A 12,635-nucleotide genomic window follows, 5' to 3' on the forward strand; every position below is an offset into this window, starting at 1 on the left:
GTTTGCAAAATGGGGTCACTTGTGGGGGGGTTCCACTGTATTGGTGCTTGGGGGGTCTTGGTAATGCGACATAGCACCCACCAAAATTCCACCAGAATCTGAGCTGCAAAATCCAAAAATCACTCCTTCCCTTCTGAGTCCTGCCATGCACCCTATTGGTATTTTTTAGTCACGTGAGGCATTGCCGTACTCGGGAGAAATTGGGGCACAGATTTTGGGGTGCTTTTTCTCCTTCATACCTTCTGAAAATGAAAAATTTTGAGCCAGAACTGCATTTTTGTGTAAAAAATTTAATTTTTCATTTTCACTGCCCAGTTGTACCACAATTGGTGAAACCCCTGGGGGTTTGAAATGTACACTATACCCCTAGATGAATTCCCTGAGGGGTGTAGTTTGCAAAATGGGGTCACTTGTGGGGGGGTTCCTAACTTTTAGCATCTTATGGTGCCTAGAAACCTACATGGTGCCTAAAAAATAATCTCATAAAAAGGAGGCTCCAAAATCAAGTAGGTGCTCCTTCTATTATGAAGCCTGTGGTTTGGTCAACGTGCACACTAGGGCCACATATAGGATATTTATGAAAACAAAAGAATTGGGGGAATCAATTTTTAGTCACATTTCTCTAGTAAAATGTACTGTGTTCCTTAGAAAAATGTATTAAAATTGAAAATCTGCAAAAAAAATGAAATTTTGAAATTTCACCTACACTTTGTTTTAATTCCTGTGAAACACCTAAAGGGTTAACAAACTTCCAAAATGCTGTTTTGAATACTGTGAGGGGTGCAGTTTTTGAAATGGCATCATTTATGGGGGTGTCTCACATACAAGTCCCTCAAAGTCACATCAGAACTGAACTGGTCCCTAAAAAAATCAGTGTTTGAAATTTTCTTGAAAATTTGAGAATTTGCTATTCATATTGTAAGCCTCCTAGTGTCCAAAAAAATTAAAAGGAAGTTGAAATAATGATGGAAACATAAAGTAGACATATGGTCTATGTTAGTTATTAACTATTTTGAGTGGTATGATTATTTGTCTCACAAGCAGAAAATTGACATTTTGCAAATTGCTAAATTTTCCATTTTTTTCCGACATTTTGGTATTTTTCACAAAAAAACACAGACTGTATCGACCCAAATTTACCACTAATTTGAAGTACAATGTGTCACGAAAAAACAATCTCATAATCACTGGGATAAGTAAAAGCAAAAAAAAGTTATCCCCACTTAAGTGATACATGTCAGATTTGAAAAAAAGGGCTCTGTCAGGAACGCAAAAACTGGCTCTGTCAGGAAGGGGTTAATATCACACAAAATTGGATTCTGACAAAATGAAATAGCAATGAATGCCTGTGTGTGTGTTTTATACTTGCCCATAAGTTGTGTGGGAGTCTTGCCATATCCCCCAGTCCTCACATAGGGCGGGATGTACTAAAGCGAAAATGCGGTAAAACGCCTGTTTTACCGCATTTTCCTATGTACTATTACCCGGCCGCACGGATTTCGCCGGGCAGGGTATCGCCACCCAAAGGTGGCGATACCCTATAGAAGCCTATGGGGTTCTTTTCGCCGCCCGCCGCAACCCGCCGCCTCCCCTTTCCCCCTCCCTTGGGCTTACCTTCTTGCAGGTCCTCCTGGACCCCGGAAGGTAGCCCTTCCTCCCCCTAGCAACGCAGCCGGACGTCCTTACGGCTGCAGGGGGAGGAGAAGGTGCCGGGGACAGCCTGCTTAGCTGTCCCCGGTGTGTAGGCAGCAGGAGGCGGCAGGGAGGAGACGGAGACCCCCCGCAGACCACAGTACAGGTATCGCGGGGGGGGGTCTCCGCTACCGCACCGCGATGCCAGCCGCATATGTTAGTACATATGCGCTGGCATCGCAGCGGGCAGCCAGCGAAGGGCGGCGATGTATATTAATACATCCCGCCCATAGGGCCAGATGTATCAAGCTTCAAAAAGTGATAAAATGGAGAGTGATAAACAGCCAGCCAATCAGCTCATACCTGTCATTTTTCAAACCCAACCTGTAACATGGCAGGTAGGAGCTGATTGGCTGGCTGATTTATCACTCTCCATTTTATAACTTTTGAAGCTTGATACAGCTGTCCCTTATTGTCCACATAACAGTGGAATATATATACAGCCCATGCCTTCAGTCGGCTACAAGGAACCTGTAGAATGAGCGGTTGGGATTATATTGCCACTACAAGTATGTGCAGCAGCAGAGTCAGCGGCGGGACGCAGGAAAACAAGAGGCAGGATAATGAAGGCCCATCATTGTTCCAGTCACTGTCTGAGAGCGGTCCCTTATCATGTGCGCAGAGGAGAGGAATTCCTGTTGTTACAGTAATGACCAATGTGTTATCTCCACGGATAGCAAATGTTACTGTCACAGGGACACGCAGTTCTGATAAACAGGGCTTGCTACACTGACCGGGCAGGTGATACATCCTCAGGGAGACAGGCAGATGCAACATATTGTTGTCCAGCTGCTGTGCAACTACAAATCTCAGCATGCCCTGCTCGTGTGCTGGAGTTCCCACAGTATTTAGTGACATGGGAATACTTCTTAGGTTTGTTGGAACTGCCAGCCCTGCACCTGTGCCCGCTACTCCCAGATCATCTGTGGCACCTCACTGAGGGTAGCGTTGGCCCATGCTATGCTATGGGCAACTCTTAAATTTTTTAAAGCAAGGGTTCCAATTATTCATTTTATTTTATTCAGCACCTAGGAGACTTTCTGTTCTCTGTAACAACAATGAATGTTGCCAGTGGTGTAGGACAAACTGTAGCTGCCTACCTGCCTGCATTCTGCAGGAGACTCCCTGACATAGCAGCAATCTCCCTCATTAGTCTAACAATCTCCCTCGTGTCACCTAGCCCACATTACACTGTTACATCATAGTTACCTACCCACCTGCATTCTACAGGAGACTCCCTGAAATAGCAGCAATCTCCCTCATTAGTCTAGCAATCTCCCTCATGTCACCTAGCCCACATTACACTGTTACATCATAGTTACCTCCCCGCCTGCATTCTGCAGGAGACTCCCTGAAATAACAGCAATCTCCCTCTCTCCCTCATTAGCCTAGCAATCTCCCTCATGTCACCTAGCCCACGTTACACTGTTACATTTTTGGGTAATAAAGGAACAAGAGATAGACACATATACATTGAATCATCAGCACCATTTCCCAGCATTGGTGATAAAACACAATGATCCCTATGTCTACATGCATGTCTTGTGGCCATTTATATGGAACTACATGTAAAACACAATAGATGAACAATCTCTGACACATATCAATGACTTTTTCTTTACCAAGTATAGTATCTCTTACTAACTACTTTGGGGCTCATCTACATTTGGATACAAGTAATTTTGAAAGATTCCTCTCAGAGGTAGCAGTACACAACCACGCTCCTAGGTGCCACGTACACAATATAACCATATATGGAACTAGACATGACCTTTGGGTTGAGAAAGACACGCCCCCTTAATGGGGCGCTGTCAGGGCCGGTGCTAGGGTGTTTGGCGCCCCCCTGCAAACTATACATTTGCACCTTCCCATACTTTGCAAAGAGACAGCGCATGCTGAAAAAAAAAGATGTACAGTATAATGCTCGTAGTAGTATTGCGTCATACACATAATGTGCCCAGTAGCAGCAGTGCCTTAACTTGATATTTTATTGCCCTGTGCCAGAAAAGGAATTGGTGCCCACACATACAAAATAGTGACAAAGCGCACTGTAGGCGGGTGTCAAAGTTCTTGCACTGTAATGCCCCTTATGCATTATGCCACACACCATAATGCCGATTACAAATTATGCCACACAATGTAATGTTTATTGCACATTGTACAATAATATGTAATTCCCATTACACATTATGTCACACACCGTAATTCCCATTATGCCACACACCACGTAATGGCCATTGCACATTATGCTACACATCGTTATGCTTTTTACACATTATACCACTGTACACTGTAATGCATATTACATATTACTCAACATAAGTGTCTCTTTCCACTTACCTACATGCTCGTTACCAGGAGTTACATGCACACTGAAAGGGGTTACATGCTCGTTGCCAGGGATTTCTTGCTCGATGCCAGGGGTTTCTTGCTACTTGCCATGTGGGATTATGTGCTCCTTGCCAAGGGGGATTACATGCTTGTTGCCAAGGGGGATTACATGCTCATTGCCAAGGGGGACTACATGCTCATTGCCATGGGGGATTACATGCTTATTACCTGGGGGTTTACATGGTTGTTGTCCGGGGGTGGGGGGATTAAATGCTCGTTGTCTGGTGGTTACATTCTCATTGCCCAGGGGGATTACATGCTCATTGTCCAGGGTTATGTCCACACTTCTGGGTAGTGGTGGGCACTCTTACAGATGCTGTTGGGCAGAGGGGGGGGGGGGCAGGCGCTGGGCCGAGAGAGGGAGAGAAATACGTGTACAAAAAGTAGGGTGACAAATTCTGTGCAGAGAGACAGAGAGGGGGGACAAATGTGCAGAAAGAGGGGGTCAGATGCTGGGCAGAAGGGGGGCAGATGCTGTGTAAAGAGACAGGAACAGATACTGGATAGAGATAGCGGGGGACAGATGCAGGGTAGAGAGGATGAGGGCAGATGCTGGGAACAGAGGGGGGACAGATGCTGGGCAGAGGGGGGCAGATAATGGGCAGAGAGGGGGACACATATGCTGGGCAGATTCTGGGTAGAGGAGGGCAGAAGCTGGGCAAAGAGGGGACACAGAATATAGAGAATAAATATAAAACATGCAGGAGAGAGAGAATGAATGTGAGAGAGGGGAGAAGAAGGAACAGGAGCTACAGAGACAGGGGAGGCAGGGTGCTAGATGTATACTGTAACTCACAAATGGGACCATTCTTCTGTTATCTGATGATCCTCAGTATTCTAAGGGTCAGGGGAGCACGTGACCCAGCCCTCCAATCAGGAGCTCCTCTAACCAGCATCTGCCGAGCTCCTCCAATCACAGCTCGGCACAGGCTGTTCTGACCCTGATTCTGTCATCAGGGGGGAGGGGGGAGGCACCGCAGTGAGTTTAGGAGATGAAGAGACTTCCCCTGCTGCTGCTGCCTTCTGGTCTGGTCTCTGTTTCATCATGTAAGTCCTCCTCCGCTCTGCTGCCTTACACACATCAGCAGCATCCAGCAGCACTGATTTACCTGCTCACAGCAGAGTCCCAGAGCAGGGAGAGCAGTGCCTACACAGCCTGGCGCCAGCGCCCCAGGCGAGTCGGGTTGGGGGCGCCCCGGTGCCGGGGGAGGGGGGGGGGGGTGGTACCTGTGTAAAAAAAATCCCTTCCCCCACTTTAATAATGTGTATTTAAAATTGTTGTGAAATACTGTAATACGTAGTGGTACCTGACCGGACTTGCTCAGCCATACCATCGCGTGCGGGTGCTGGGTACGCGATGTCTGACATCTGCACCGCGATCCTTAGCACAGACACGATGACAGACCGAGCGGCGTTTATTGCCGACTATCTCGGTCAGCCACGAAGCTGACAGACCGGCTGGCCTCTAGCTGTTCGCCCGGCCTGTGATTGCGTACTGATCACATCAGACGCAGCACACCACACAGCATGAGAATTCACTAGCCATGGTGCAGTGGTTGCTTGGTATGTAATATCACTCCCCAATATAACACTCTTCCGTTAAAATAGAGGACCGTGGGTCTTTCTCAGACATAGCTGACATATAGCAGTCTGACCTGTTGAACGGACGTTTTGTTACCAATTAACCTTATCAGATACCACCACTCTCAGACTTACTAATAAACTGCAACAAAATATACACATTTAATTGACACTATTACAGTGATAATTGAAAATCTCCTTTAGTGGAATAGTGGAGTCCCACGTTGTGAGGATAGTGATATCCTTTTTATTTTCACATGTTCAATGTTTGTATTTGTATGTATTTTGTCTTTTTATCTCGCTAATGCTTTTTACTAATTAAACAATAAAGGTTATATTTTACTGTAAATTCTCTTGGTGCACCACACAGTGACACTCCTTTTCCTGTACATATTCTAGCCTTAAACATGACAAAAGTGGAGGCGTCCCCCACAGGAACCAATCAGATTCTAGCTTCTTTTACCTATTACATTCTACAGAATATCTGTAATCTGATTGGTTGCTGTACACAGCACCACCACATTTTCAAAAACACACTTTAGTCAGTTCAACCCCTTGAAAAATCATCAAAGGGGAACATATATCAAGCCTCGGAGGGAGACAACGTGAAGACGTTTTATTTTTATAGCACAGTCTAGATGCTGATGTTCCATAGAGAGCATTATCAGATAGGGGGATGGACTAAGCCTTGGAGAGTAATAAAGGGGGTTATTCAGACGACCTGATCACTGCTCTAATTTGCATAGCCCTACAGCACCCAGACAGTGAAATCCCACCCGGTGCAAGGCTGCAATTTGTTCAGCTGTATCGGTGATCCACCACCACAAACAGTCTATCGATAATCGCCCAGCCTGCAAAATCGCAGGTGTTCTATCAGAACTGAATAACCCCCAAAGTGAAGAAATAAACTTCCAGCCGATCAGTTCCTAGCTGCCATGTGTTGAAAAATGACAGCTACATTAGGACGTGATTGGTTGGTAGTTTGTTTCTCTCCACTTTATCACTCTCCGAGGCTTGGTACATCTGCCCCACGGTCTTATTCCAGCTCTGCCTGTTCACCATAAGACTAGAAGGCGAGGAGGCGCCCAGCCAGCGGTGAGAATGGAGATCATAAGTCATTCCTGCCCCCCATCTGGTGCTGATTTCCCCGCAGGTACTCGCTGATATTACCTGTGCGAGCCGCCCCGCGTCCTCCGTGACCCGCCTCTGACATCTGTTCTTTCTGCACCCTTAATCATTAGCAGCCCCGTACCCCCTGATGCATTGCAATGAGCCTACAGCCTTTTATTATCCTAACACATTTCATTTTTTATATGCCGTTCTTTTTCAGGCCACTTGTAAACTCATTATAACAGTCCCCCCTGAGCTGTTTCCAATAAAATAAGGAACCTTTTTCCCACATACAACGTCTGGGGCGCTTGTTCCGCGCTCACGTCTCTCCGTGGTTTATGTGAAGGCTGAGGGTGGGCTTGTTATTTCGTATTTAAAATGAAGAGAAAAATAAAGACGTCTAGGAAAGTTCAAAGCGAGAGCTGGGGTCAGATTGTGACCCCGGAGTTATCGCTGCGTAGAGACATGTGGAGGATACGGCCTTCTGCAAATTCCTGGAGAACGGGGTTCAGCCATAAAAAAGGGTCACACAAATAAAAGCGCTCAATGATTACAGCGAATGTATATAATTCCCATCGTCCCATCATCCCTTCCTGTCTTTCCTCACTATACCCAGCACAGTATCACCTCCTTCGATTATCGGCCGCTGTGTGAATTTGCATAGTACCAATAAGATCTTGGTGCAGCACGGATGGTGTAATGGTTAGCATTACTGCCTCACAGCGCTGAGGTAATGGGTTCCATTCCCACCATGGCCCTAACTGTGCGGAGTTTGTATATTCTCCCCATGCTTGCGTGGGTTTCCTCCGGGTACTCCGATTTCCTCCCACAATCCAAAAATATACTGGTAGGTTAATTGGCTTCCCTAGAATGTCTGTGTGTGCGTGTACATGTGGTAGGGAATATAGATTGTAAGCTCCGCTGGGGCAGGGACTGATGTGACTGTTCAAATACGGTATCGCTTCTGTTTTTGTACCATTCATACACACCTATCAACATTGGGGGCGTGTCCTAGCGGGAAGGGGGCATGGCCTTTACTTGCGTCTCTCTCTGTACCACCAGGGTCATCACTTGCCCATATGACGCTTGGCATGCGCTGCAGGGTAGAGGACGTGGTTCTGTGGGAGGGGGAGTGGTTTGTGGCCAGAAACCCCTATTTTTCATCACTCTGGGGATCTGGGAGGTGCGGGCTGCCCCCACACTGTGCCCAAGCAGCACCTGGCTCCTTTCAGCACTTTTGCTGCCTGCACCCCCTTGTGCTGCCACTGCTCTGTACCATGGACAGTATCCGTAGCATGTGAGGACATGTACACAGTATCATTTCTCTCCCTATCATGGATATAATACTCAGGTTCGTTTCTCTGTGTGGCGGCTACAATGTCAATAACTAGTTACCAGCCAGTCAAAATGACGGAACAACATTACAGTAATGTCAGTGCAGGCGGCACTTGATTTGCTCCGCGGGGCGCCATATAGTGAATGCTGGTGTGCAAAACATTTGAATTCTCCCCACAGAGGAGAGGAGCAGCATTAGCCTTTTATTATATAGGATTGTTCACTCATTACATTGCAGCATGCAATTATACTGCCTGGATATAACACTCTACACCAGCGCTTCCCAACCCTTTCTCTCTCCCGTACCCCTTGATTTGCCTTTCACTTCTGAGTACTCCATCCTCTCTGAATGTGTGGGCATTGCAGTGTGGTATATATGGGGGGGGCACTTGAGTGTGGCAGAATGTGTGGGCATTGCAGTGTGGTATAATATAGGGGGCACTAGAGTGTGGCAGAATGTGTGGGCATTGCAGTGTGGTATAATATAGGGGGCACTAGAGAGTGGCAGGATGTGTGGGCATTGCAGTGTGGTATAATATAGGGGGCACTAGAGTGTGGAAGGATGTGTGGGCATTGCAGTGTGGTATAATATAGGGGGCACTAGAGTGTGGCAGAATGTGTGGGCATTGCAGTGTGGTATAATATAGGGGGAACTAGAGTGTGGCAGAATGTGTGGGCATTGCAGTGTGGTATAATATAGGGGGCACTAGAGTGTGGCAGAATGTGTGGGCATTGCAGTGTGGTATAATATAGGGGGAACTAGAGTGTGGCAGAATGTGTGGGCATTGCAGTGTGGTATAATATAGGGGGCACTAGAGTGTGGCAGAATGTGTGGGCATTGCAGTGTGGTATAATATAGGGGGCACTAGAGTGTGGCAGAATGTGTGGGCATTGCAGTGTGGTATAATATAGGGGGAACTAGAGTGTGGCAGAATGTGTGGGCATTGCAGTGTGGTATAATAGAGGGGGCACTAGAGTGTGGCAGAATGTGTGGGCATTGCAGTGTGGTATAATATAGGGGGCACTAGAGTGTGGCAGGATGTGTGGGCATTGCAGTGTGGTCTAATATGGGACACTAGAGTGGCAGAATGTGTGGGCATTGCAGTGTGGTATAATATAGGGGGCACTAGAGTGTGGCAGAATGTGTGGGCATTGCAGTGTGGTATAATATAGGGGGCACTAGAGTGTGGCAGAATGTGTGGGCATTGCAGTGTGGTATAATATAGGGGGCACTAGAGTGTGGCAGAATATGTGGGCATTGCAGTGTGGTATAATATAGGGGGCACTAGAGTGTGGCAGAATGTGTGGGCATTGCAGTGTGGTATAATAGAGGGGGCACTAGAGTGTGGCAGAATGTGTGGGCATTGCAGTGTCGTATAATATAGGGGGCACTAGAGTGTGGCAGGATGTGTGGGCATTGCAGTGTGGTCTAATATGGGACACTAGAGTGGCAGAATGTGTGGGCATTGCAGTGTGGTATAATATAGGGGGCACTAGAGTGTGGCAGAATGTGTGGGCATTGCAGTGTGGTATAATATGGGACACTAGAGTGTGGCAGAATGTGTGGGCATTACAGTGTGGTATAATATAGGGGGCACTAGAGTGTGGCAGAATATGTGGGCATTGCAGTGTGGTATAATATAGGGGGCACTAGAGTGTGGCAGGATGTGTGGGCATCGCAGTGTGGTATAATATAGGGGGCACTAGAGTGTGGCAGGATGTGTGGGCATTGCAGTGTGGTATAATATAGGGGGCACTAGAGTGTGGCAGGATGTGTGGGCATTGCAGTGTGGTATAATATAGGGGGCACTAGAGTGTGGCAGAATGTGTGGGCATTGCAGTGTGGTATAATATAGGGGGAACTAGAGTGTGGATAAATGTGTGGGCATTGCAGTGTGGTATAATATAGGGGGCACTAGAGTGTGGCAGAATGTGTGGGCATTGCAGTGTGGTATAATATAGGGGGCACTAGAGTGTGGCAGAATGTGTGGGCATTGCAGTGTGGTATAATATAGGGGGAACTAGAATGTGGCAGAATGTGTGGGCATTGCAGTGTGGTATAATAGAGGGGGCACTAGAGTGTGGCAGAATGTGTGGGCATTGCAGTGTGGTATAATATAGGGGGCACTAGAGTGTGGCAGGATGTGTGGGCATTGCAGTGTGGTCTAATATGGGACACTAGAGTGGCAGAATGTGTGGGCATTGCAGTGTGGTATAATATAGGGGGCACTAGAGTGTGGCAGAATGTGTGGGCATTGCAGTGTGGTATAATATAGGGGGCACTAGAGTGTGGCAGAATGTGTGGGCATTGCAGTGTGGTATAATATAGGGGGCACTAGAGTGTGGCAGAATGTGTGGGCATTGCAGTGTGGTATAATATAGGGGGCACTAGAGTGTGGCAGAATGTGTGGGCATTGCAGTGTTGTATAATATAGGGGGCACTAGAGTGTGGCAGGATGTGTGGGCATTGCAGTGTGGTCTAATATGGGACACTAGAGTGGCAGAATGTGTGGGCATTGCAGTGTGGTATAATATAGGGGGCACTAGAGTGTGGCAGGATGTGTGGGCATTACAGTGTGGTATAATATAGGGGGCACTAGAGTGTGGCAGGATGTGTGGGCATTGCAGTGTGGTATAATATAGGGGAACTAGAGTGTGGCAGGATGTGTGGGCATTGCAGTGTGGTATAATATAGGGGGCACTAGAGTGTGGCAGGATGTGTGGGCATTGCAGTGTGGTATAATATAGGGGGCACTAGAGTGTGGCAGAATGTGTGGGCATTGCAGTGTGGTATAATATAGGGGGAACTAGAGTGTGGCAGAATGTGTGGGCATTGCAGTGTGGTATAATATAGGGGGCACTAGAGTGTGGCAGAATGTGTGGGCATTGCAGTGTGGTATAATATAGGGGGCACTAGAGTGTGGCAGAATGTGTGGGCATTGCAGTGTGGTATAATATAGGGGGAACTAGAGTGTGGCAGAATGTGTGGGCATTGCAGTGTGGTATAATAGAGGGGGCACTAGAGTGTGGCAGGATGTGTGGGCATTGCAGTGTGGTATAATATGGGGCACTAGAGTGTGGCAGGATGTGTGGGCATTGCAGTGTGGTCTAATATGGGACACTAGAGTGGCAGAATGTGTGGGTATTGCAGTGTGGTATAATATAGGGGGCACTAGAGTGTGGCAGAATGTGTGGGCATTGCAGTGTGGTATAATATAGGGGGCACTAGAGTGTGGCAGAATGTGTGGGCATTGCAGTGTGGTATAAAATAGGGGGCACTAGAGTGTGGCAGAATGTGTGGGCATTGCAGTGTGGTATAATATAGGGGGCACTAGAGTGTGGCAGAATGTGTGGGCATTGCAGTGTGGTATAATATAGGGGGCACTAGAGTGTGGCAGAATGTGTGGGCATTGCAGTGTGGTATAATATAGGGGGCACTAGAGTGTGGCAGAATGTGTGGGCATTGCAGTGTGGTATAATATAGGGGGAACTAGAGTGTGGCAGAATGTGTGGGCATTGCAGTGTGGTATAATATAGGGGGCACTAGAGTGTGGCAGAATGTGTGGGAATTGCAGTGTGGTATAATATAGGGGGCACTAGAGTGTGGCAGAATGTGTGGGCATTGCAGTGTGGTATATATGGGGGGGGCACTTGAGTGTGGCAGAATGTGTGGGCATTGCAGTGTGGTATAATATAGGGGGCACTAGAGTGTGGCAGAATGTGTGGGCATTGCAGTGTGGTATAATATAGGGGGAACTAGAGTGTGGCAGAATGTGTGGGCATTGCAGTGTGGTATAATATAGGGGGCACTAGAGTGTGGCAGAATGTGTGGGCATTGCAGTGTGGTATAATATAGGGGGCACTAGAGTGTGGCAGAATGTGTGGGCATTGCAGTGTGGTATAATATAGGGGGAACTAGAGTGTGGCAGAATGTGTGGGCATTGCAGTGTGGTATAATAGAGGGGGCACTAGAGTGTGGCAGAATGTGTGGGCATTGCAGTGTGGTATAAAATAGGGGGCACTAGAGTGTGGCAGGATGTGTGGGCATTGCAGTGTGGTCTAATATGGGACACTAGAGTGGCAGAATGTGTGGGCATTGCAGTGTGGTATAATATAGGGGGCACTAGAGTGTGGCAGAATGTGTGGGCATTGCAGTGTGGTATAATATAGGGGGCACTAGAGTGTGGCAGAATGTGTGGGCATTGCAGTGTGGTATAATATAGGGGGCACTAGAGTGTGGCAGAATATGTGGGCATTGCAGTGTGGTATAATATAGGGGGCACTAGAGTGTGGCAGAATGTGTGGGCATTGCAGTGTGGTATAATAGAGGGGGCACTAGAGTGTGGCAGAATGTGTGGGCATTGCAGTGTCGTATAATATAGGGGGCACTAGAGTGTGGCAGGATGTGTGGGCATTGCAGTGTGGTCTAATATGGGACACTAGAGTGGCAGAATGTGTGGGCATTGCAGTGTGGTATAATATAGGGGGCACTAGAGTGTGGCAGAATGTGTGGGCATTGCAGTGTG

This window comes from Crinia signifera, chromosome 1, assembly GCF_055691185.1.
Source record: "Crinia signifera chromosome 1, ASM5569118v1, whole genome shotgun sequence".
NCBI classification, from domain to species: Eukaryota; Metazoa; Chordata; class Amphibia; order Anura; family Myobatrachidae; genus Crinia; species Crinia signifera.